This window comes from Pleurodeles waltl, chromosome 7, assembly GCF_031143425.1.
Source record: "Pleurodeles waltl isolate 20211129_DDA chromosome 7, aPleWal1.hap1.20221129, whole genome shotgun sequence".
Classification (NCBI taxonomy): Eukaryota; Metazoa; Chordata; class Amphibia; order Caudata; family Salamandridae; genus Pleurodeles; species Pleurodeles waltl.
The window spans coordinates 1,128,254,298-1,128,275,893 of record NC_090446.1 but is presented as its reverse complement, the minus strand read 5'-3'; the positions used below and the strand labels follow the sequence as shown (position 1 = coordinate 1,128,275,893).

The following is a 21,596-nucleotide window of genomic DNA, read 5'->3' as shown; positions in this document are numbered from 1 at the left end:
CGTCGTGTGCCTCGCCGTTGAGAGATGGGCCGTCGACGGCAGATGTCTTTGCTCTCGCCGCTAAGGCGATTTCGACGTCGTCTTTCGTGCCGTCGAGGGGTGCGAGGCCTTCGACGGCGAATGGGCACGTCGGTGCTGGCTCGACGTCGATCGGTGGGTTGCCGTCGACGGAGATCTGCCCCTGTGGTGGCAATGTTCCTTCGACGTCATATCCTTCGACGTCGGTCGGGTCGCCGTCGACGGCGATTAATGGCGATGTGACGGTGGCAGTGATGACGTTGACGGGGAACAAACAGGTACCTTCCTACCTGCTGACGTCGATCTAGCCTGTCTCTCCTGAGAATGGCTTGTTGGCTGCCTGGGAAGCGAAGAGGACGATGTCTTCTGCCTCTCATGAAGACCATGAAGTCTGATCTTCTCCCTGTCCTTCAGAGTCCTTTTTGACATGTTCTTGCAGTGTCTGCAAGTGTCAGAGCAGTGACTCTGAGGCAAACACACAATGCAGAGAGTGTGTGGATCTGACTGGGCCGCCTTCTTCCCACAGGAAGGGCACTTCACAAAAAGAGAAGGCATTTTTCAGTCAGGAAAAAGTCTCTTTACTCAGACAAAGGTGTAAAATGTCGAGTGAAAGCAGAAAAAACCCAGTTTTTAAGTATTTTCCTGAGAAAAACTCAGAAAAACTGAGAGCTCAATGCTCCAGGATCCTCTCAGAAGAAGCCGGAAAAAAGAACAGACCTAACTGTGAACCAACTGTCACCTCTCCTTCACCCCTGAGGCATGCTGGGATACTGGAGGTGCTCAGGGTCTTAAAGGCACGGTGCCAGAATTTTTATGGTTCTCCTGTGTTAACCTGCATGCAGCCTATTGGCTAATAATGCTCCATTGTTTTCAATGTAGTTTTTCTCTTTTTTTCACTGATGTTGCTAATGCTTCTTTCCCTGGGCCCAGCTATGGGGCTTTGGAAAGTTTTTCTCTTATTGTAATTTTGAAAAGGACTGTAAATAAAAAAAATAAAAACTCCATAGAAATAAAGCATTTTAGCCTGTTTATGAATATAGTCTGCATTGCTGTTACACACACGTATATATGAGTTTAGTATGACAATTTGTCTACTAAAATTGCTATATTTGTATATTTTTCGTGCATATTTCATACTTTTATATGTGTGTATTTTATGTATGCTCCGGGGTCCCCGCACGAGGGCGGGAATATTCAATGTTTATGACTATTGATGAGGATCCCCTGGAAGAGAAGTATAATTTCTTTTGGGGTGGAAATTCGAAGAGAAATTAGTTGTCTAGCAACGGTCCACTGACTGGGTCCTGTGACAATGAATGCTGGTTGATAGACAGCCCAGACTGATCAGAAAATTGTACAACAATTGGGGTCTTAACAGATCTGTCATGAAGATGGAGCAGAAGTTAGCCACACATCTTGGTAGGTGCATCATGAAGACAAAGACTGGCAACCTGTGAAAAGCACTTTTGCATACAATTTAAGAGCAAAGAATAGGAAGAAGCTTAGGCACTATAATTTATTTTTAACATACAGACTTATTTGAAAGCATCTTGCTTCTTTAATGTTCGATTTTGGTTTGGATATGGAACTAAGCAGCTTAGTGGCTTATGAACATATGCAGCTTCACTACTGCAAAGCATCTAAACTTTTTTACTCCAAGTTACCATGCAGGAACGGTTTTCCAAGAGGAACTGATTAAAGTCATATAAGTTCACAATCTGCTTCATGTCCCTAGCAGTCATGGTGACAATGAAATATCAGGAAAAATCTAAGTCTTTCCGATTGTAAGATATCAGCTCTCTGGAATCAAGAAAGTAATGATTCTCGATCTCATGCAATACGTATAACCAAGATTTCTGTATCAGCCCTCTGGCATCAAGAAAGTAATGATTCTCGATCTCATGCAATATGCATAACAAAGATTTCTGTAACTTTAGAGCATACAAAGAAAGAAAAGCAGAGAAAGGGAAATATTATACTTATGTAATGATTTTTAAAGATAAAATATGTTGTTAATGAAGTTGACAGACTATACAAACTAGCAACTTCATCCTACTGTAAATTCATGCTCTTTCATTAAACAATAAGCCTATGCCCTCAGAGATGAGTTGCAAAATTGTGGCAAAACAAGAAAGGCAAAATTCACAATACTATGGTAGTTTAGTGCAAAGCCTCTGCACATTCTGTGCAGCTCGATTTGGGCACTGTCACTTACCTTATAACCTTTACTGGGTTGAAAGGAGGAGGATTTGGTTGAAATAGACAAGACAGCATTTACAATCAGGATACTTTATCAAAACTACCCAAGTTGCACTAAACCTCATATGTGGATGGTGCAAAAAACACCTTTTTTTGCAGTCAAAAACAAAATTCAGTATCTTCTTGTGTATGTTGGAAAATTGGCAAAAAAGGAAATATTAATACAAAGAGCAGCAGTCACTTTTCAGGATGTTGTCTTGTAGGATTCTGTCTACTTGAAGTTGCTGTAAGATCACTTCAGTCAACAGTAAGCAATTTTTTCAGATGCGTTATGAGGAAGCAGTTTAGTGTACTATGTCTATTTTGTCCCAGTTTGTCAACAAATCTCTGGTTTGATAATATTTGTGAGAGCTATATATTTTTTTTGTTTAATACATCTCACAACACAAAAGTGATACCATTATGTCCAGATATATTGTGACTGACACAGAAAAAGGCATGGGATCAAGAAATAATCACAACCCTTATCACGGTTAACCATCAAATGGTATGCATGGAACCTTTACCAAGCATATGTCACCATGCAGTACTTTCACCATTCAGTAAATATCGTGCAGACTATACACACTCTGTCCATTGCTGTTTACTGGCATGCACCTGAATGTCAGCGGTATTCGACTGTGGTATTGGCTGCCTCCACCCCTTCATATTTCTCCTTCTTCCTAGAGCATCACAGAAAGGTCGGCAATTGGTGTATATAGGTTTATTGCAAAGTGCTGCAAATTATCTATCTGTCTATCTGTCTGTATATGTAACAGTCAACAGGCTCCAAGGAGCGCAGAGCATGGGTAGGTGCTGACAAGCACTAGGATTCCCAAGCAAATTAATACATTTACTGGATCACGGATGTACCTGTCGTTATCCCTTTGGGGCCCATCCTTTTATCTGAGGAGGGTTCCTGTTCCACATACACCACATAGTTTACTGTGACAGTGAGGATTAGGTATGATTTTTTTCTAGGTCCTGATGAATAACACTTAGATCTTTACGACTAGCATAGCGAGAAACATGTTGACCTTTCCATGTCAGGCAGTGTAAGGACTTCCAAATCCGCCCTCTACAAACCAAACCCCAAGACCACAGGGTTATTGACAGAAGACACCATTTTTGACTAGGGAAACAGACATTACTCTTACTTTCACCTCACCCTCTTTGTTTTTAACCTTGACAGAGGTTCACATTCTCAATAAAGATTAGTTATATGGTTCCACTAGTCAATTTTAACAGTTTAATTCCAACAATCCCACATTACTGCATTCACCACTGGCAAAGATTTCTAGAAGATCTCTGGCAAACAGCCTCTTTGAGGGGCCCATCAGAAAGTGCAGTGCCACCCTGACGAGGAGCAAAGCCCAATGATGAAGCATGTCACCAAATGGTAAGTGATTCTTGTTTCCAATCTTGAACACTCACAGGGACCTATTGATTCCTCCCTGACTGGGTAGAGATTAATCACCTTCACTGTGAAACTGTGCATCAATTTTTTGGGGGGTATTTTGCAAAGACCACTTACAAAATCTCCCACTTGATCAGCCCCTCTTTTACTGTTTTGGCTATATGTAACGGTCACCACTTCACTGTGTAGTTCTAGTTTCCACGGTAGACCTTTTTTTTTTGTTGCTGATAACTATGGTGCTGCTTGACGAATCTTCACGAAACATTAAAAATAAAGTCCATCCACCTCAGCCCCTTCCAGGAAAGGTATGGGGCATTCTGTCAAGCTGGGGCAGAGAAAGCAAAGTGGGTACCAAAATGCAATTTCCTCACGCAATTTCAATAGGCAAAATTGGAAAATGATATAGAAAAAAGAGCTAAACAGAATTACACCAATGCTGGCAGATAGCTAGATCTTTACCCAGAAAGCATCATTTTTAGGTCGAGCGCAAAAGCACATAGATCTGTAGTAAGCATTGTGGGCTTTTAACCACACCCACCGCTCGCCCATCAAGTCCACTCGTTTGTGGGCTTGCCTTTCAAAAATCCTTTGTCATCATTGGTAAATGCCTTATGTCTGTCCCTCCTTAGGGTGGGTTTGTTATTGCCTTGCAGACTGCCCCTGTTACATGGATAACTGCATGATTGCGGATCCGTTTGACTGCAAGAAAACTGCTTTTTCTCCTTGTGTCCCTCCTCTGTGGACATGCTCATGGCAGCCATGGTGCTTAGAATCGGCTGGCTTATGTCAATTGTTTTATTTTTCATTTTCAATTTAAGTGGCTAATAGTTGTAACTCGAGCAAACACGAGACCCACTGCATTGAAAACGCGGTTGTTACTTGGTGTAAATGCGTTCAGTGTTTTTGGAGCAATTAAGATCTGTCTGTCCCAATGTCCTGAAAATGTTTTGAAAAATACTATAAGGTGGCACAGTAGGAGTACCCTCACCCCTAACCTTACCCCTAGAACAAAACTGAAAAACATGTTTTGGGGGCAGGTCTGAGTGGCAGAGGGGCTGCTGGGGGTTTGCACCACAATCCTGCAGGGCCAGGAAATTAATTCCCAAAACTCTAGAAATTCACTGATTAGAAAATAGAGGTTAACATGATGTTATAAAAGGAACAAATAACATTTTAAAAGAAAAAAAAAACACTGAAATTCACCAGTTATAATTTACTGAGCAACTATACCTTGCCCCAGCGCCACGCACTGTTTAAGGCCTCACATATTACATCACTCATAACATCTTAAATGACATCACTGATGGCATCTCAAATGACACCATTGATGACATCACTGATCAAATCACTGATGACATCAACCATGTTACTGCTCCTCAAATATATATGTAGTCCTGGAGACAAGACTCATTCATTATTGTAAAAGCCACATGGTACACAGTTAAGTTTTAAGTGCAAGCAGTACTTCATGAAAGTAAGGAAGAGACTCAGCACAGCTAGTGTGACTTGCAGACATGCATTTCAAATAGGTTGTGCCTTAATCCAAAGGCCCGTTACCAAAAATATGTTATTCACTTGTGGATTTCTCTGTACATGCTGATGTTAGTCATGTAGTGTTAAAGAAAATTTCTTTATAAAACAGGAGATTTATAAAGTGCAGATATTTGTATCCAAAAGTTCGATTAAATATTTGACACGTTATGCATTGTTGTAGAATGTATGAGCTATGGGTGGCTCACTCATAGACGGTTCAAGTTTGATTACAAGCATTGTTAAAATATGCACATCATTCTGCTAATTTTAAGAATAAGCATATGGTAATTTTATATACTATGGAGGATTGTCCATGGTGCCTGGTAGTGCATGCCTTATAATTGGCTAATGTAAAGAAGGGAAGCCGTTCTCCTAAAATTCTTTGTCAGATGAGGTATTTACCCGGTACATCTCATTAAGGTAAATTATAACCAAACTGTGTTTTTGAACAGTAGTACAAGTTACATACCTTCGGTAACGAAATATCTGGTAGAGACATATTCTAGTTGCAGATTCCTTACCTTAAAATTTTCCCCAAGGCGTCAGACTGGATCCGGAGATTTTTCTTCGAGCAATACCCTTGTGCGTTGGTAGGTGGCGTTGGTCGACTCCGCAGGTGTCGTAGGCGTCTTGGTCGCCGTGAAGACGTCGGGAGTAGTACATAGACGCCGCCCTCGTGCAGTGATGTCAGTTTCTTTTAACGACTTTTCACACTAGAGCACAGAGGCGCTAAGAACACTGAGATTGGTGCACCAGAGATAAGGACCTGAAAGAGGGAATCCCTGTCCCTAGAAATCAGTTCGCAAGCGGGGAGGACGGGTGGGCGGTAAGGAATCTGCAACTAGAATATGTCTCTACCAAATATTTTGTTACCGAAGGTAAGTAACTTGTACATCTGATAGAGACTTCTAGTTGCAGATTCATTACCTTAGAATAGATACCCAAGCAATGCCATCCTCGGTGGTGGGCTGCGAACCAAGATCATATTAGAAAGTCCTGCAGGACCGAACGACCAAAGTAGCTGTGTCGACGGACCTAACTATCCAGGCAGTAATGCTTAGCAAACGTGTGCAGGGATGCCCACGTAGCTGCCTGACAGATATCCAGGACAGGAACTCCACGTGCTAACGCAGTGGAAGCAGCAGTTGCTCTGGTAGAATGAGCACACAAGCCTTCAGGAGGTTGCTTTTTCGCCAAAGCGTAGCACAGTTTGATGCAAAGAAGCACCCATCGAGAGATGGTACGCTTTTGCACGGCCTTCCCTGTCTTCGCACCAACATAGCCAACAAAGAGTTGATCGTCCACCCGGATATCTTTAGTACGACTGAGGTAGAACGCCAACACTCTTTTTGGGTCCAGACGGTGGAGTCTCTCCTCCTCATGGGAAGGATGTGGGGGTGCGTAGAAGGTAGGCAAAGTGATGGACTGGCCTACATGAAATTGTGTAACCACCTTAGGAAGGAAGGAAGCTCTAGTGCGTAACACCACTTTGTCAGGGTGTACAGACAAGTATGGAGGCTTTGAACAAAGGGCCTGAAGCTCACTCACCCTGCGAGCAGAGGTGATAGTGACCAGAAAGACAGTTTTGAATGTGAGGAGCCGCAAGGTACAATTATGCATTGGCTCAAAGGGGGTACACATTAAGTAAGTAAGTACAAGATTAAGATCCCACTGAGGCATGATGAATGGAGTGGGAGGAAATAAGTGGGTGAGCCCTGATAAGAACCTACTCACAATAGGAGATTTAAAGAGTGAGGGCTGATCAGGAAGCCTAAGAAAGCCGGAAATGGCAGACAAATACCCTTTAAGGGTGCCCAAAGCAGAGCCCTGCTGGGCTAAAGAAAGAATGAACAGAAGAACCTCTGACAGAGGGGCAGAAAGGGGGTCAACAGATTTGTTGGTATACCATGCCACATATTTATTCCAACAGGCGTATACAGTTTTAATAGATGGACGCCTGGCTGCCAAAATAGCATTACAGACTTCGGGTGGAAGAGCAAATGGCGTCAACTGTTGCCGCTCAGTCTCCATGCATGAAGGTGGAGGTTGGACAGGTTCGGGTGGAGAACCGTCCCCTGCTGCTGCAACAAGATCAGCCCGAAGAGGCAGTCTGAGTGGAGGATTGATGGACATGCTCAATAACTCTGGATACCACACTCTTTGAGCCCAGTCCGGAGCCACCAAGATAACTTGGGCCTGGTCGTACTTGATTTTCTTGAGAACTCTGGGCAAAAGAGGGATAGGCGGGAAGGCGTAAAGGAGTCCGGAGCTCCACTCGAGACGAAAAGCATCTCCGAGCGAGTGCCGCCTTGGAAACTCCAACGCGTAAAACAGCTGACAGTGCATGTTCTCGGAGGAGGCAAACAGATCTAACCAAGGCTCTCCCCTCTTGACAAAGAGACCTTGCGCCACCTCCGGATGGAGACGTCATTCGTGATCGACTGTGCGTCGGCGGCTGAGTTCGTCAGCTCTGGCTTTGAGAGAGCCAGCCAGATGTTGAACCATCAGGGTAATGCCCTGATGTTCCAGCCATGTCCAGAGGCATAGTGCCCCCTGACAAAGGGTCCAGGATCCTACCCCGCCTTGTTTGTTCGAGTACCACATGGCGGTAGTGTTGTCCATGAACACCTGCACTACTTTCCCTTTGAGAGAGGGAAGGAATGCTTTTAACGCAAGCCTGATCGCCCGGAGCACCAGCATATTTATGTGGAGTCCCGACTCCGCCGGAGACCAGAGGCCTCTGATCTCCGCCTCCCCCATGTGGCCACCCCAACCTAGAAGTGACGCATCTGTCACTATAGAGAGATTTGGCTGGGGAAGGGAAAGGGATCTGCTGCTGACCCAATTTGGTTTCGAAAGCAACCACTGTAGGTCATTCGCAGTCCCCTCTGAAATCTGGACCATTTCTGAGAGATTTCCCCGATGCTGCGCCCACTGGAACTTCAGGTCCCCCACTGCAGAGCCCGCATATGCCATCTGGCATGTGTTAAAAGCAGGATGCAGTAGACCATGAGGCCCAGCAGCCTCAGAGTCAGTCTCACTGAAACCCAAGACCGAGGCTAAAAGATCAGAATCATAGCCCAAAGATGAGGCGCATGGCCTCGTAAAGCTCCTTTAGGTGGGCGGGAGTCGCTCCGGCAAACTCGGGGAAGCGCGAAGTCAACACAGACGCAGGCTCTGAGGACAGAGACCAAGTGCGTGGACGCACGTCCCAGGTCGCGTTGGCCGAGCGACGGGGTGAAGTCGGAGAGCGATGGGATTTCTTCTACTTCTTCTTATTATTCTTACCTTGACCCAAGGACTTCGAAGAAGATGAGTGGTGATGACTCTGCGACAGATGTCAAGACCCTCCTCTCGAGCAAGACCGGGACCTACGCGGAGTCGAGTGCCGGGCCGCCATTAGCTTTAGGGACCTCTCCCTCAAAACTTTCGGGTGCATGGCCCGACACTCGGAGCACAACTTGGGGTCATGGTCGCGCTCGAGGCACCACAGACAAACGCGATGAGAATCCGTCACAACATCGTCCAATGGCAGTCCTCACAAGGCTTGAACCCGGTCTTCGGTGACATCTTGACGCACCAAAGTCGTACACAAAACACTTCGACAAAACAGTTGAATTCGGCCCAAAAATAGCCAGGGGAGCTCTGTCCGGATCAGCGCATGGCGCAGAAAGAAATTAACTGACGTCACTGCACGAGGGCGGCGTCTATGTACTACTCCCGACGTCATCACAGCGACCACAACGCCTACAGAGTTGACCGATGCCACCTACCGACGCACAAGGGTATTGCTAAAAGGAAAATCTCCGGATCCAGTCTGACGCCTGGGAGAAAATTCTAAGGTAAGGAATCTGCATCTAGAAGTCTCCATCAGATTTCTAGGTTTAATGAGTTGCTGATCTCATTATTGTCTACAGAGTCATTATATTTCGTTAGCCATGCATCTGAATAACACTAAAAAAAGAGCAAAATATCAACTTATTATGGATTATTTCACAGATATGCTTAAAATCTTGCTTACTGAGAAAGCATAAGCCTATTTGTATTAAAGGTGGAAAATTGGGTCTACGTATAACTTGCTGAATACCTTCCACTATGAAAGGCGCAACACAAACATCAGTTGGATGATGTCATCAGTGATATTACCAATAAGGTTGTTTAACCTGTCACAAGAGACTGAATATGTGACCTCATAAGCAGTGCATGGCAGGGGAGCAAGATATTGTTAGCTCAGTAAATTATATATGGTGAATTTCAGCTGTTTTTTTTTTTTTTTACTTTAGTTTTTACCTTATTTCAAGACCTAATTATAACATCACACTAAACCTTTTTTTTTTTTCAGTGTATTTCAAGGACTTTTGTTTTTTAAACGTAAGCTAGAGTTATATCACCTTAACTAACTATATCATCACTTTAACCTTTGTTTTTTCAGTGACTTTCTGAGGTTATATTTCAGCATAAAGTAAGACCTTTTTTATCATACCTAACAAAATCCTTGTTTGTTTTCAGTGACTTTCTTTTCTCTTTTTCTCTTTTTTTTTTTTTTAAATCATCATATTCAAACAATTCCCTCACAGACTATAGGGTTGGGTTGTGTACACACACACACACACACATAACAAATTGTAAAGGTCAACAAATTGTAAAACATGCATGGTAAAGGCATGAGTGTTAACAATATACATACTCCTCAAAGTCACTAAATTAACCTGAGCTCCATCCCCTGATAACTATGGCGCAGAGCACACAGGTCTAACCTACGGCCATGTGTAAAATACTTATGCTGTACCAAAAAAGAAATAAAATCAAAATGTGCAGCAATAAAAATCCAAACCCAAAAAAGCAAGAGTAAAATTGTAATGTAATATACAAAGTGACAAAATCTAATTAGGGGAACCAGAGATATGAATTTTAAGGTTTTTAAGTAGAATTAGTGGCAAAAGGCACAAAGTGCCAGTGATAGTCAATGGAAGTGGTAGACCAGGATCTGGATGGAATTTAAGGTCAACCAGAATGGAGCACAGGTCAAATACACCAACCAGGTTCATTCTGATCAAATGTTTGATAATTCTAGTGTCCTCCAACATCTAATACTAAAATCCGGTATGAAGGTGGCACTGTACCCAAAACAAAAAGCAGAGACAGATGTCTGATAGAACAAAAGAAGCCGAACAGTGTAAATATAAGAATTACCTTGGCATTCTGTTCTCTCCTTTTGAAGTGTGCCTCAAGTGTTATATGTAGATCAACAGGGATGTCAAGCAGGATTTTATAATATAGTGTCAAAAAGGATGTTCACAGCCTACCCTGCACATTCTATGGAGTTCAGAGGAGTCACCTCTGCCCATCCAAATCAGCTTATTCAGGGCTCAAAAAATCCACTCGACCACTCACATTGGTGAGTCTTATTTGATCAGGTTGAGCTATTTTTAATACTTATTCGTCCTTCCTGGTGAGTTGACACTAAGCAGGTGTTCTGTTCAGTTGAAAAGCAGAGGGGCAATAAAAGATGCCTTTAAATCTTGTTCTTATGTCACATTTGCTCTGTGTTCACAGACAGAGGTCAAAAGTCAGTTTTTCTTACAATTAATGTTCCTTCTGACTGCAGAGTTCCAGGACTTTGTAAGGTGAACTGTGTGACCTGCTGCTTACAATGTAAAATAAAAGGATATAGGGTGTCAGGTTTTTCCTAACATACAACATTTAAATGACTAAGTCAACTGTGCAAACATTTCAAAATATATTTCAGTAGTTGTGAAAGCCCTTTTTTATTTCTGGGTGATGAAAAAATATTTTAATAGGATTAAAACAAATCAGAATACTTTACATGTTGATGTGGAAAGGCGATGTTTTCTGAAACCCAATTTACCCGCTTACGGGTCCAGTACATTACAGTTAGGTCGAGTAGATTATTTAAGTTACTCGACCTGCAGGTCTAGTAACATTTTTATGTTTTTTCAAGCCCTGTTATTGTTTGCTCCTTGAAGGCATTTCACACATTTTTTTTTTATACTGATACAACTATACAAGGTTAATCACTGGGTGGGCTACTGCTAGAGAGCTACTCCAGGAACTTCAGGCAGGGAAAGGTAACTATCTAAAGGTTAATTTTCCTTAATATGTATTAAACGTCAGACCTCACCATTGAATTGGACTGTAAAAAGTATTAAAGTAATGGCTTGGTTATTTTTCTAGCTGGTCCCATTTCTGAGATACAGTATCAATATTTATCCCAGTGCTTCTCTATGGGCCAGCCAGCCTTCCTACAGTGAAAATAGATTTTGGGTCTTAGTTACTGTAATAACATTTTGGGGGTCATTACGACCTCGGCGGTCTTGGGACCGCCGTGCGGAAGACCGCCTGTGCAGGCGGTTTGCCGCTCGGCGTATTATGACTGTTGGCTGCTCTCCGTCGTTATTCCGACGGAGAGCCGCCAACAGCCATACTTGCGGGCGGCGGGGAAGTGGAGGTTGCTCCACCTCCACTGCCACGCCAACAGAACACCGCCCAGCGAATCACGTCCTGTGATTCGCTGTGGCGGTGTTCTGTTGGCGTGGCGTGGCGGTGTCGGCGGAGCTGCCCCCATGGCTCCCGTCCCCTCCCGGAGGATCGACGGACCAGGTAAGTCGATCGTCCGTTAGGGGAGGAGGGTGTTGTCTGCGTGCATGGGGGTGTGCGTGTGTGTATGTAGAGGGGGTGTGTGAGTGCGTGTATGCTTGTGGGGGTGTTGTGTGTATGGGAATGAGTGCGTGTATGGCTGTGGGTATGTCTGTATGGATGTGTGCATGTATGTTTGAATGTGGGTGCCTGACTGTGTGTGTGGCTGTGGGCATGTATGTCGGGGTGTGTGCGTGTGTGTGTTGGTGGTGCCTGCATGCGTGTCGGGTGTGTGTCAGTAATGTTATGTTCGGGGTCGGGTGGGGAGGGGGACCCTGCCACCTTTGGCGGTTGGCAGGGGTGGTGGGGGGTGTAGGGGAGGGAGTCGGGGTGGGGGTGGGTGGTGGGGGAGACCCCTATCTAGTGCCAGGGAAGGAATTCCCTGCCACTGATAGTGCTTACCACCATGGATTTCATGGCGGTTCAAACCGCTGGAAATCCACGGCGGTAAGCCGGGTCCAAATACCGCCGGTGGTATACTGACGGCCGCAGGGCTGGAGACCCAGGTCTCCAGCCCGGCGGGCGGGACGGAGAACCGGCGGATGACCATGGCGGTAACCGCTATGGTCATAATTCACCTAGGTAAGACCGCCAGCCTGTTGGCGGTCTTACCGCCGGTTCTCCGCCATCCGCCAGGGTTGTAATGACCCCCTTTATCTTTATATTTCTACATCTACTACTTTTAAATACTGTGCAACCTGCCTTCTGGTCACACGGACTATGAAGAATTGATTTATTAATATTTAATAGAAAGGATTTTAGCTGTCAAAAAGTGTTTATCCTGACAGGTTGCAGTGCATTTTTGGCACTGTTACAGTCAGGCTACAATAGTAGTCCTGAAGTCCTGTTTGCACTGCTACTATAGTGACGCAATCCACTAGTGGTGTTTAGCTTCCAGGCCCTGGGTACATTTTAAACCATATACTATAGCCTTATCTGCAAGTTAAATAGGCCAGTTGGGAATAGGCCAATTTAACCATGTTTAAAGGAGGAGTACAGGCAATGTACTACTGATTAGCAGAGGTACAATACACAGACTTTACAATGAGAACAGAACAAAGGTAATAGAATTACAAAAGAAAATCTAATTAAACAACATATTAACGGACAGGCGCAATGTAACAGTGTGCCAAGCAAGGAGTGGTCACTGTGAGTAATGCTTTGTGAGTGACACAAGCTAACTTGAACTGAGTTCTAGTTGAAATGTAGAGCTGCTGTAGTATTAAGAGTAACTGAGTTATATGTGCAAGCATCCTGCATACAGAGACGAACAGGGCTTCTGCATTCAACATAGCACCAAGAGGGGCAAAGTAAGCTCTAGGTATGCCTGTGAGGAGTCAGTAATGGTAAACAACCCGGAGAGAATTAGAGCTTAAATAGAACCTGCTCGGAGTAAACTGTCTGATATCTCCCAAAGTATCTCAGCTACTAGCATGCACTCCTCCCCTGGCCATAGCACTGATTCAGACTGGTCTGTTAGGATGACCACAAAGATCGTCAACAATGGTGGGGGCAGTCTAGGAGGTGGAATGTGTTGATCCAAGATTTGAACAGGTAGGCTAAACCTCTTAGGTGAGATTAGGAGAAATTTCATTTTTAGGGGGTTGAGCTATAAGTGATAGGATGATATCCATCCTTAAACCATCTCCAGTGTTTTGGGTATAGGAGAGATGTCGTTAGGATAGGTAATCTTGAAATACGGCTGAGTGTTTTCAGCATTAGAGTTCTTAAAGAAATACCCACTAACGGGTCTTTGTAGAATTTGAACAGAGTTGGGGAAGAGAATGAAGCTTTGGGGTATATTCTGTTGTATTTTAAACATTCTAGAGAGAGTTCCAGAATATAACCACTTGAAATCAGACAGACATGAAAGAAATGAACCATTTAGCTACTATTCCCTTAATGCGCAAACTTTGTGGATGATTATCAACAGAACATAATTGACCATGCAGATTGTCATTGAGAGGTCAAGAAAACAAGAGTTATCTATGCCAAGGATTTGTAAAGCATCATCCACAAGCTGAAGCATGGTGATTTTAGTGCTGCAATCTTGTTGGAAACCTGATTGACAGTTATCAAGGAGATCACTGACTGCGATGTGGTGTGAAAGCTGAGAAGAGAGCCAGATTTTTAACACCTTTCCTAGAAACGGCAGACCAGAGACAGGGCAAGAATTATTGAAATCACTGGCATCTGCCGCAGGTTTCGTTAGAAGGCATGAGACCTGACCAATTTTGAGGCAATCAGGAAATGCACCTTATGAGAGAGGTAAGTTAAAGAACAAGGTCCAGTACGGTATTATTCGAGAGGACAGTACCTTAGTGATGTTGCCAGGCAGTGCATCCGTGAAGAGGTTTGAGATTTACACATTAACAGTGGTGTTGAGAAGATCATTCTGTGAGTTGTACCAATTCAAATGAGCTTAGCAGTCAAAGGTAGGTAAAACAATAGCATCTGATGAAGTTGCTACTTTCTCATTAACAACGTGCACAAGCTGTTTACAACTGACTTTTGCGTTCTTAAAGGTGAAAGCTTGTGAATGATTATTATGTAATTTGACAATAGCTAAAAGGAGTTTTGAACGGTAATGGAATTACCCAACAGAGATTTGATACGTGTGGATTTCACTGTACATTAATGTTTTTTTTGTTTTTTTGTTTCTAACGGCTGTCATGAGCTAAAATAGGCTAAATATTGAGGGTGATTGTCACTAAGGGGGCTGTAACTGCCTAAAAAGGCTTTAGTGCTTAGAAACACATCTCTCAGCTCAAAAGACACAGATGTAGTTTAGTACTTTGTTGGACAGGCATGAATTGATAGACCTGACATATAAACCACCCCAGCCTGTCAATGAGGAACATGTTGTGACTATCATTTGTGGATGAGAGACTGCTAATTTCCTGTTCAATATTTCCCTATTCTACCCAGGACCTAGTCACTTGAGAACACTTGCTCTCTAAACATTATTTCAAATGGCCCATGCATGAAGAACCAATTTACTGCATGCCACCATCATCCACAGCAACGCCATTACTTTCTTCAATGTCAGAGGTGGTGCTGTCTGAAGGAAGCCATTGATAGTAGTGGCATCCATTCTTTCTTGCTGGAATCAATTGCTTGCCAACCCCAAAACATTTATATTAGTTAGTAGATGTTTTTTTTTTCACATTCAATGTAAAGCCTATTTTATGAAGCACCATCAATGTTTATGTAGGTGTGATTACTATTGATTACACTGTTGAAGCATCTTCCCATCTACCAACCAGTTGTATAAGTAAGGATAAACATGAACACTGTTGATGAAGTGGTGCAGAACAACCCTGAGACATTCTGTAAACACTTTCAGTGCAGATTTTAAGCCAAAAGGCAGTACTGTGATTTGGCACCTACCACTTATTTGAAGTATGTTTTATGTGCTAGATGCATTAGGATATGAATGTATGCGTATTTAAGATCCAGTGTTGCCACAAAATCACCCTTTTGCAATAGTGGAACTACACCTTGAAGTGTAATCATTTTGAATTGTATTTTCTTTAGGCATATGTGTAACAGTCAAAAATCAAGAACTGGTCTAAGTGGCCCAAATTTATTTGACCTACTTAAAAACTCCATCTGCTGGCATCCACCAGTGGTTGTTTTATAGCGATTCTGAATGAATCCACCACACAGCAGGAGTATGCAAAACATCTGAATCTATAGTCTATGCTACAAAATGAAAATGTCACTTACCCAGTGTACATCTGTTCGTGGCATTAGTCGCTGCAGATTCACATGTTTAGCACAGTCCGCTGCCTGGTGTTGGGCTCGGAGTATTACAAGTTGTTTTTCTTCGAAGAAGTCTTTTTTGGTCACGGGACCGAAGGACTCCTCCCTTTTCAGCATGGGCATGGGCGTCGACTCCATCTTAGATTGTTTTCTCCGCAGAGGGTGAGGATGGAGTTGTTTGCTATAAATAGTGCCCATGCAATGGAGTGAATACGTATGTACATAAAAAGTTTATAATAATTATTTACAAATGTACAAATGTTTAAGATTTAAGATCTACTTCTAAACGGCTACAGGCTTCCCGGGGAGGCGGGAGGGCACATGTGAATCTGCAGCGACTAATGCCACGAACAGATGTACACTGGGTAAGTGACATTTTCAGTTCGATGGCATATGTTGCTGCAGATACACATGTTTAGCATAGACTATAAAGCAGTTACCTCCCCTAAAAGCGGTGGTTTAGCCTGTAGGAGTTGAAGTAGTTTGGAATAATGTTCTTAGTACAGCTTGGCCCACTGTAGCTTGTTGTGCATTTAGTACGTCTACACAGTAGTGTTTAGTAAATGTATGAGGCGTAGACCAGGTTGCAGCCTTACATATTTCGCTCATAGGAATGTTTCCTAGAAAGGCCATTGTAGCACCTTTCTTTCTGGTTGAGTGTGCCTTTGGTGTAATAGGCAATTCTCTCTTGGCTTTAAGATAGCATGTTTGAATATATCTGACTATCCATCTAGCAATGCCTTGTTTAGAGATTGGATTTCCTATGTGTGGTTTTTGAAAAGCTATGAACAGTTGTTTTGTTTTCCTGATTAGCTTTGTTCTGTCAATGTAGTACATTAGTGCTCTTTTGATGTCTAATGTATGTAGTGCCCTTTCAGCCACGGAATCTGGTTGTGTGAAGAACACTGGCAATTCTACTGTTTGATTTAAATGGAATGGTGAAATCACTTTTGGTAGAAATTTTGGATTTGTTCTTAGAACTATTTTATTTTTGTGTATTTGAATAAATGGTTCTTGTATGGTAAATGCCTGTATTTCACTTACTCTTCTGAGGGATGTGATTGCAATGAGAAATGCGACTTTCCACGTTAGATATTGCATTTCACAGGAATGCATGGGTTCGAAAGGTGGACCCATGAGTCTTGTTAAGACGATGTTAAGGTTCCATGAAGGAACTGGTGGTGTTCTTGGTGGTATAATTCTTTTTAGCCCTTCCATGAATGCTTTAATAACTGGTATTCTAAATAGAGACGATGAATGAGTAGTTTGTAGGTAAGCAGATATTGCTGCGAGGTGTATTTTTATAGATGAAAAAGCGAGGTTCGCTTTTTGCAAATGTAGTAAGTATCCCACTATGTCCTTTGTAGAGGCATGCAATGGTTGGATTTGATTGGTATGGCAGTAGCAAACAAATCTTTTCCACTTAGATGCATAGCAGTGTCTAGTGGAAGCTTTTCTAGCTTGTTTTATGACCTCCATACATTCTTGTGTGAGGTCTAAGTGTCCGAATTCTAGGATTTCAGGAGCCAAATTGCTAGATTCAATGATGCTGGGTTTGGATGCCTGATCTGTTGTTTGTGTTGTGTTAACAGATCTGGTCTGTTGGGTAGTTTGACATGCGGTACTAGTGAAAGGTCTAGTAGAGTTGTATACCAAGGTTGTCTTGCCCATGTGGGTGCTATCAGTATGAGTTTGAGTTGGTTTTGACTCAATTTGTTTACTAGATATGGAAGGAGAGGGAGAGGGGGAAAAGCGTATGCAAATATCCCTGACCAACTCATCCATAGAGCATTGCCTTGTGATTCGCGGTGTGAGTACCTGGATGCGAAGTTTTGGCATTTTGCGTTTTCTTTTGTTGCGAACAAATCTATCTGGGGTGTTCCCCAAATTTGAAAGTACTTGTTCAGAACTTGGGGGTGAATTTCCCATTCGTGGACTTGTTGGTGATCCCGCGAAAGGTTGTCTGCTAGTTGGTTTTGGATCCCTGGAATAAATTGTGCTATTAGGCGAATGTGGTTGTGAATCGCCCACTGCCATATTTTTTGTGTTAGGAGACACAATTGTGTTGAGTGTGTTCCTCCTTGTTTGTTTAAATAATACATTGTTGTCATGTTGTCTGTTTTGACAAGAATGTATTTGTGTGTTATTATGGGTTGAAAGGCTTTTAACGCTAGAAATACTGCTAACAGTTCTAGGTAATTTATATGAAATTTTGTTTGGTGTACGTCCCATTGTCCTTGAATGCTGTGGTGATTGAGGTGTGCTCCCCACCCTGTCATGGAAGCATCTGTTGTTATAACGTATTGAGGCACTGGGTCCTGAAATGTCCGCCCTTTGTTTAAATTGTTGCTGTTCCACCATAGAAGCGAGAGGTATGTTTGGCGGTCTACCAACACCAGATCTAGAAGTTGACCCTGTGCTTGCGACCATTGTGATGCTAGGCACTGTTGTAAGGGTCGCATGTGTAGTCTTGCGTTTGGGACAATGGCTATGCATGATGACATCATGCCTAGAAGTTTTAGCACAAATTTTGCTTGTATCTTTTGGTTTGGAAACATAGCACTTATTACCTTGTGGAATGCTTGAACTCTTTGTGGACTTGGAGTGGCAATTCCTTTTGATGTGTTGATGGTTGCCCCTAGATATTGTTGTGTCTGACACGGTTCGAGGTGTGACTTTGTATAGTTGATGGAGAAACCCAGTTTGTGAAGGGTTTGTATGACATATGTGGTGTTGTTTGTGCACTTTCTTACTGTGTTGGTTTTGATTAGCCAATCGTCTAGGTAAGGAAACACATGTATTTGTTGTCTTCTGATATGTGCTGCTACTACTGCTAGACATTTTGTGAATACTCTTGGTGCAGTTGTTATTCCGAATGGCAACACCTTGAATTGGTAATGTATTCCTTTGAATACGAACCTTAGGTACTTTCTGTGAGAAGGGTGTATCGGTATATGAAAGTACGCATCTTTTAGGTCTAATGTGGTCATGTAATCTTGCTGTTTGAGCAGTGGAATGATGTCTTGTAGTGTGACCATGTGAAAGTGGTCCGATATGATGTAGGTATTTAGTGTCCTGAGATCTAATATTGGTCTTAATGTTTTGTCTTTTTTTGGAATTAGAAAGTACAGGGAGTAAACTCCTGTGTTTTTTTGTTGTACTGGTACTAACTCTATTGCATCCTTTTGCAGTAGTGCTTGAACTTCTAGTCCTAAAAGTTCTAAATGTTGTGGTGACATTTTGCGTGTTTTTGGAGGGATGTTTGGTGGGAATTTGTGGAATTCTATGCAATAGCCATGTTGGATTATTGCTAATACCCAATTGTCTGTTGTAATCTGCTGCCAAGATTGGTAGAATTGGCTTAGTCTTCCCCCCACTGGTGTTGAGTGAAGGGGTTGTGTGACTTGAAAGTCACTGTTTAGGTGGAGGTGTTTTTGGAGTCTGGAATCTTCCCCTACTCCTTGGGAATTGACCCCCTCTATATCCCCTGAAACCTCCCCTTTGGAATGAACCCTGATATGGTGTGGTTCTTGTTTGTTGGCTGGTGGTGTCTGTGGGTTGGCCACGAAACCCCCCTCTAAATGGAGTTTTTCTAAAAGAGCCTCTGCTCTGCGGGGAGTAGAGTGCGCCCATGGCTTTGGCCGTGTCTGTGTCCTTTTTAAGTTTTTCAATGGCTGTGTCCACTTCAGGGCCAAAAAGTTGTTTCTCGTTGAAGGGCATATTAAGGACAGCCTGCTGTATTTCAGGTTTGAAGCCTGAAGTGCGGAGCCAAGCGTGTCTCCTTATGGTGACAGCAGTGTTGACGGTTCTCGCTGCAGTATCGGCTGCGTCCATTGAAGAGCGGATTTGATTGTTTGAGATTGTTTGTCCCTCTTCAACTATTTGCTGCGCCCTTTTTTGGTATTCCTGGGGAAGATGGTCTATGAGAAGTTGCATCTCATCCCAGTGTGCGCGGTCATATCGGGCCAGCAGCGCTTGAGAATTTGCGATGCGCCACTGGTTGGCTGCCTGTGATGCTACTCTTTTTCCTGCTGCATCAAATTTTCGGCTTTCTTTGTCCGGAGGTGGGGCGTCGCCAGATGTATGGGAATTTGCTCTTTTGCGAGCTGCCCCTACTACTACGGAGTCAGGTGGTAACTGCGAAGTAATAAACACTGGGTCTGTGGGTGGTGGTTTGTATTTCTTATCCACCCTTGGGGTGATGGTTCTTGATTTTACGGGCTCTTCAAAAATTTGTTTTGCGTGCCGTAACATCCCTGGTAGCATTGGGAGACATTGATATTGGCTATGTGTAGCAGAGAGGGTGTTAAATAAAAAATCATCCTCTATAGGATCGGAATGCAGTTGGACATTGTGGAATTCTGCTGCCCTAGCTACCAGTTGCGAGTATGAGGTACTGTCCTCTGGCGGTGACGGCTTTGTGGGGTATGAATCGGGATCATTGTCCGGCACTGGGGTGTCATATAGGTCCCAAGCGTCTTGATCCTGATTATCTTGACTTATGGTAGTTTGCGCTGGTGAGTGCATTTGTGGCGGTGTTTGTCCCGGCGATGCCTGTTGTGGTGGTGAGGGCAGAGGCATGACTTTTTTAACCACTTTGGCTTGTGGTTGTGCGTCATCCTTGAGAAATCCGATCCTTCTTTTTCTCATTATTGGGGGAAGGGTTGATATTTTCCCTGTGTCTTGCTGGATGTACAGTCTCTTTTGTGTGTAGTCTGATTCTACACTTTGGAGCTCTTGTCCAAATCTGTGCATCTGGCCACTTATTCCTTGTTCCTCTGTGTAGGAAGGAGATGTGGAACTTTTCGGCGCCGAGAGAGAATCTTTTTTCGGTTTCGGTACCGACAGAATTTTTGTGGCTTTCGGCAGTGTGTCTCGGTGCCGGCATCTTGTTTTTGCTTCTCGGAGCCGCTATCTCGGCTCCGAGGTTGCTCCATGGCGGTCCCTCGACCGGAGTCGGGTGTCTTCGCTATGGGCGTGCCCTTTTTCGGCGCCTTTGACGGGTCGCCGGTTTTATGGGTCGAGCCATGGCCTGTCGGCAGTGGCGTCCCCTGGGCTTTAGTTTTTTCGATGGTTTTTATTTTCGACGTCTTACTCACTGTTTGTTGTTGTTGTTCGAAGTCGGAGTCTCCGGATTCTGATTCCGGAACCGAGAATGTTTCCTCTTCGTCGTCGAAACGTTGTTTTGTCGGCGTGGACGCCATTTGTAGACGCCTGGCTCTTCGGTCCCGGAGTGTTTTTCTGGACCGGAAGGCTCGACAGGCCTCACAGGTATCCTCCTTGTGCTCGGGGGACAAGCACAAGTTACAGACCAAGTGCTGATCTGTATAAGGATACTTACTGTGACATTTTGGGCAGAAACGGAACGGGGTCCGTTCCATCGGCTTCGATGTCGCACGCGGTCGGGCCGACCAGGCCCCGATGGGGGATCGAAGCTACCCCAAAGTCTTCCGATGATCGGTGTCGATGTATCTAACTATCCCGAGACCGAACGGAACAATACCGACGCTTTCTTCCGAGATTCTGACTAACTTTCCGAACTGAAACACGGAGCGAAAAGGAATACGTCCGAACCCGACAGCGGAAAAAAAACAATCTAAGATGGAGTCGACGCCCATGCGCAATGGAGCCGAAAAGGGAGGAGTCCTTCGGTCCCGTGACCAAAAAAGACTTCTTCGAAGAAAAACAACTTGTAATACTCCGAGCCCAACACCAGGCAGCGGACTATGCTAAACATGTGTATCTGCAGCAACATATGCCATCGAACATATATTTACTCCAGTCAGTTTTCTCAAACACCCTATCATTGCACTGCTCTTGCATACATTACCACTATGGCTGGATGGTCTGCACCTAATCAGCCTAGTGTCTTGAGAATTAACAGTGAGGCAAGACAGACAGCACAATTATGCAGTTAAATGAGTTCTATGGCTGCAGCAAAACAAAGCAGTTATAGGAAAACAGCACT

General features: G+C 43.7%; 1 protein-coding gene across 9 annotated transcripts in view; it reads right to left on the bottom strand.

The window, feature by feature from the left end:
- Positions 1-21,596, bottom strand: part of TMEM94 (transmembrane protein 94) — a 543,968-nt gene that overhangs the window by 154,049 nt on the left and 368,323 nt on the right. The window lies entirely within an intron of this gene.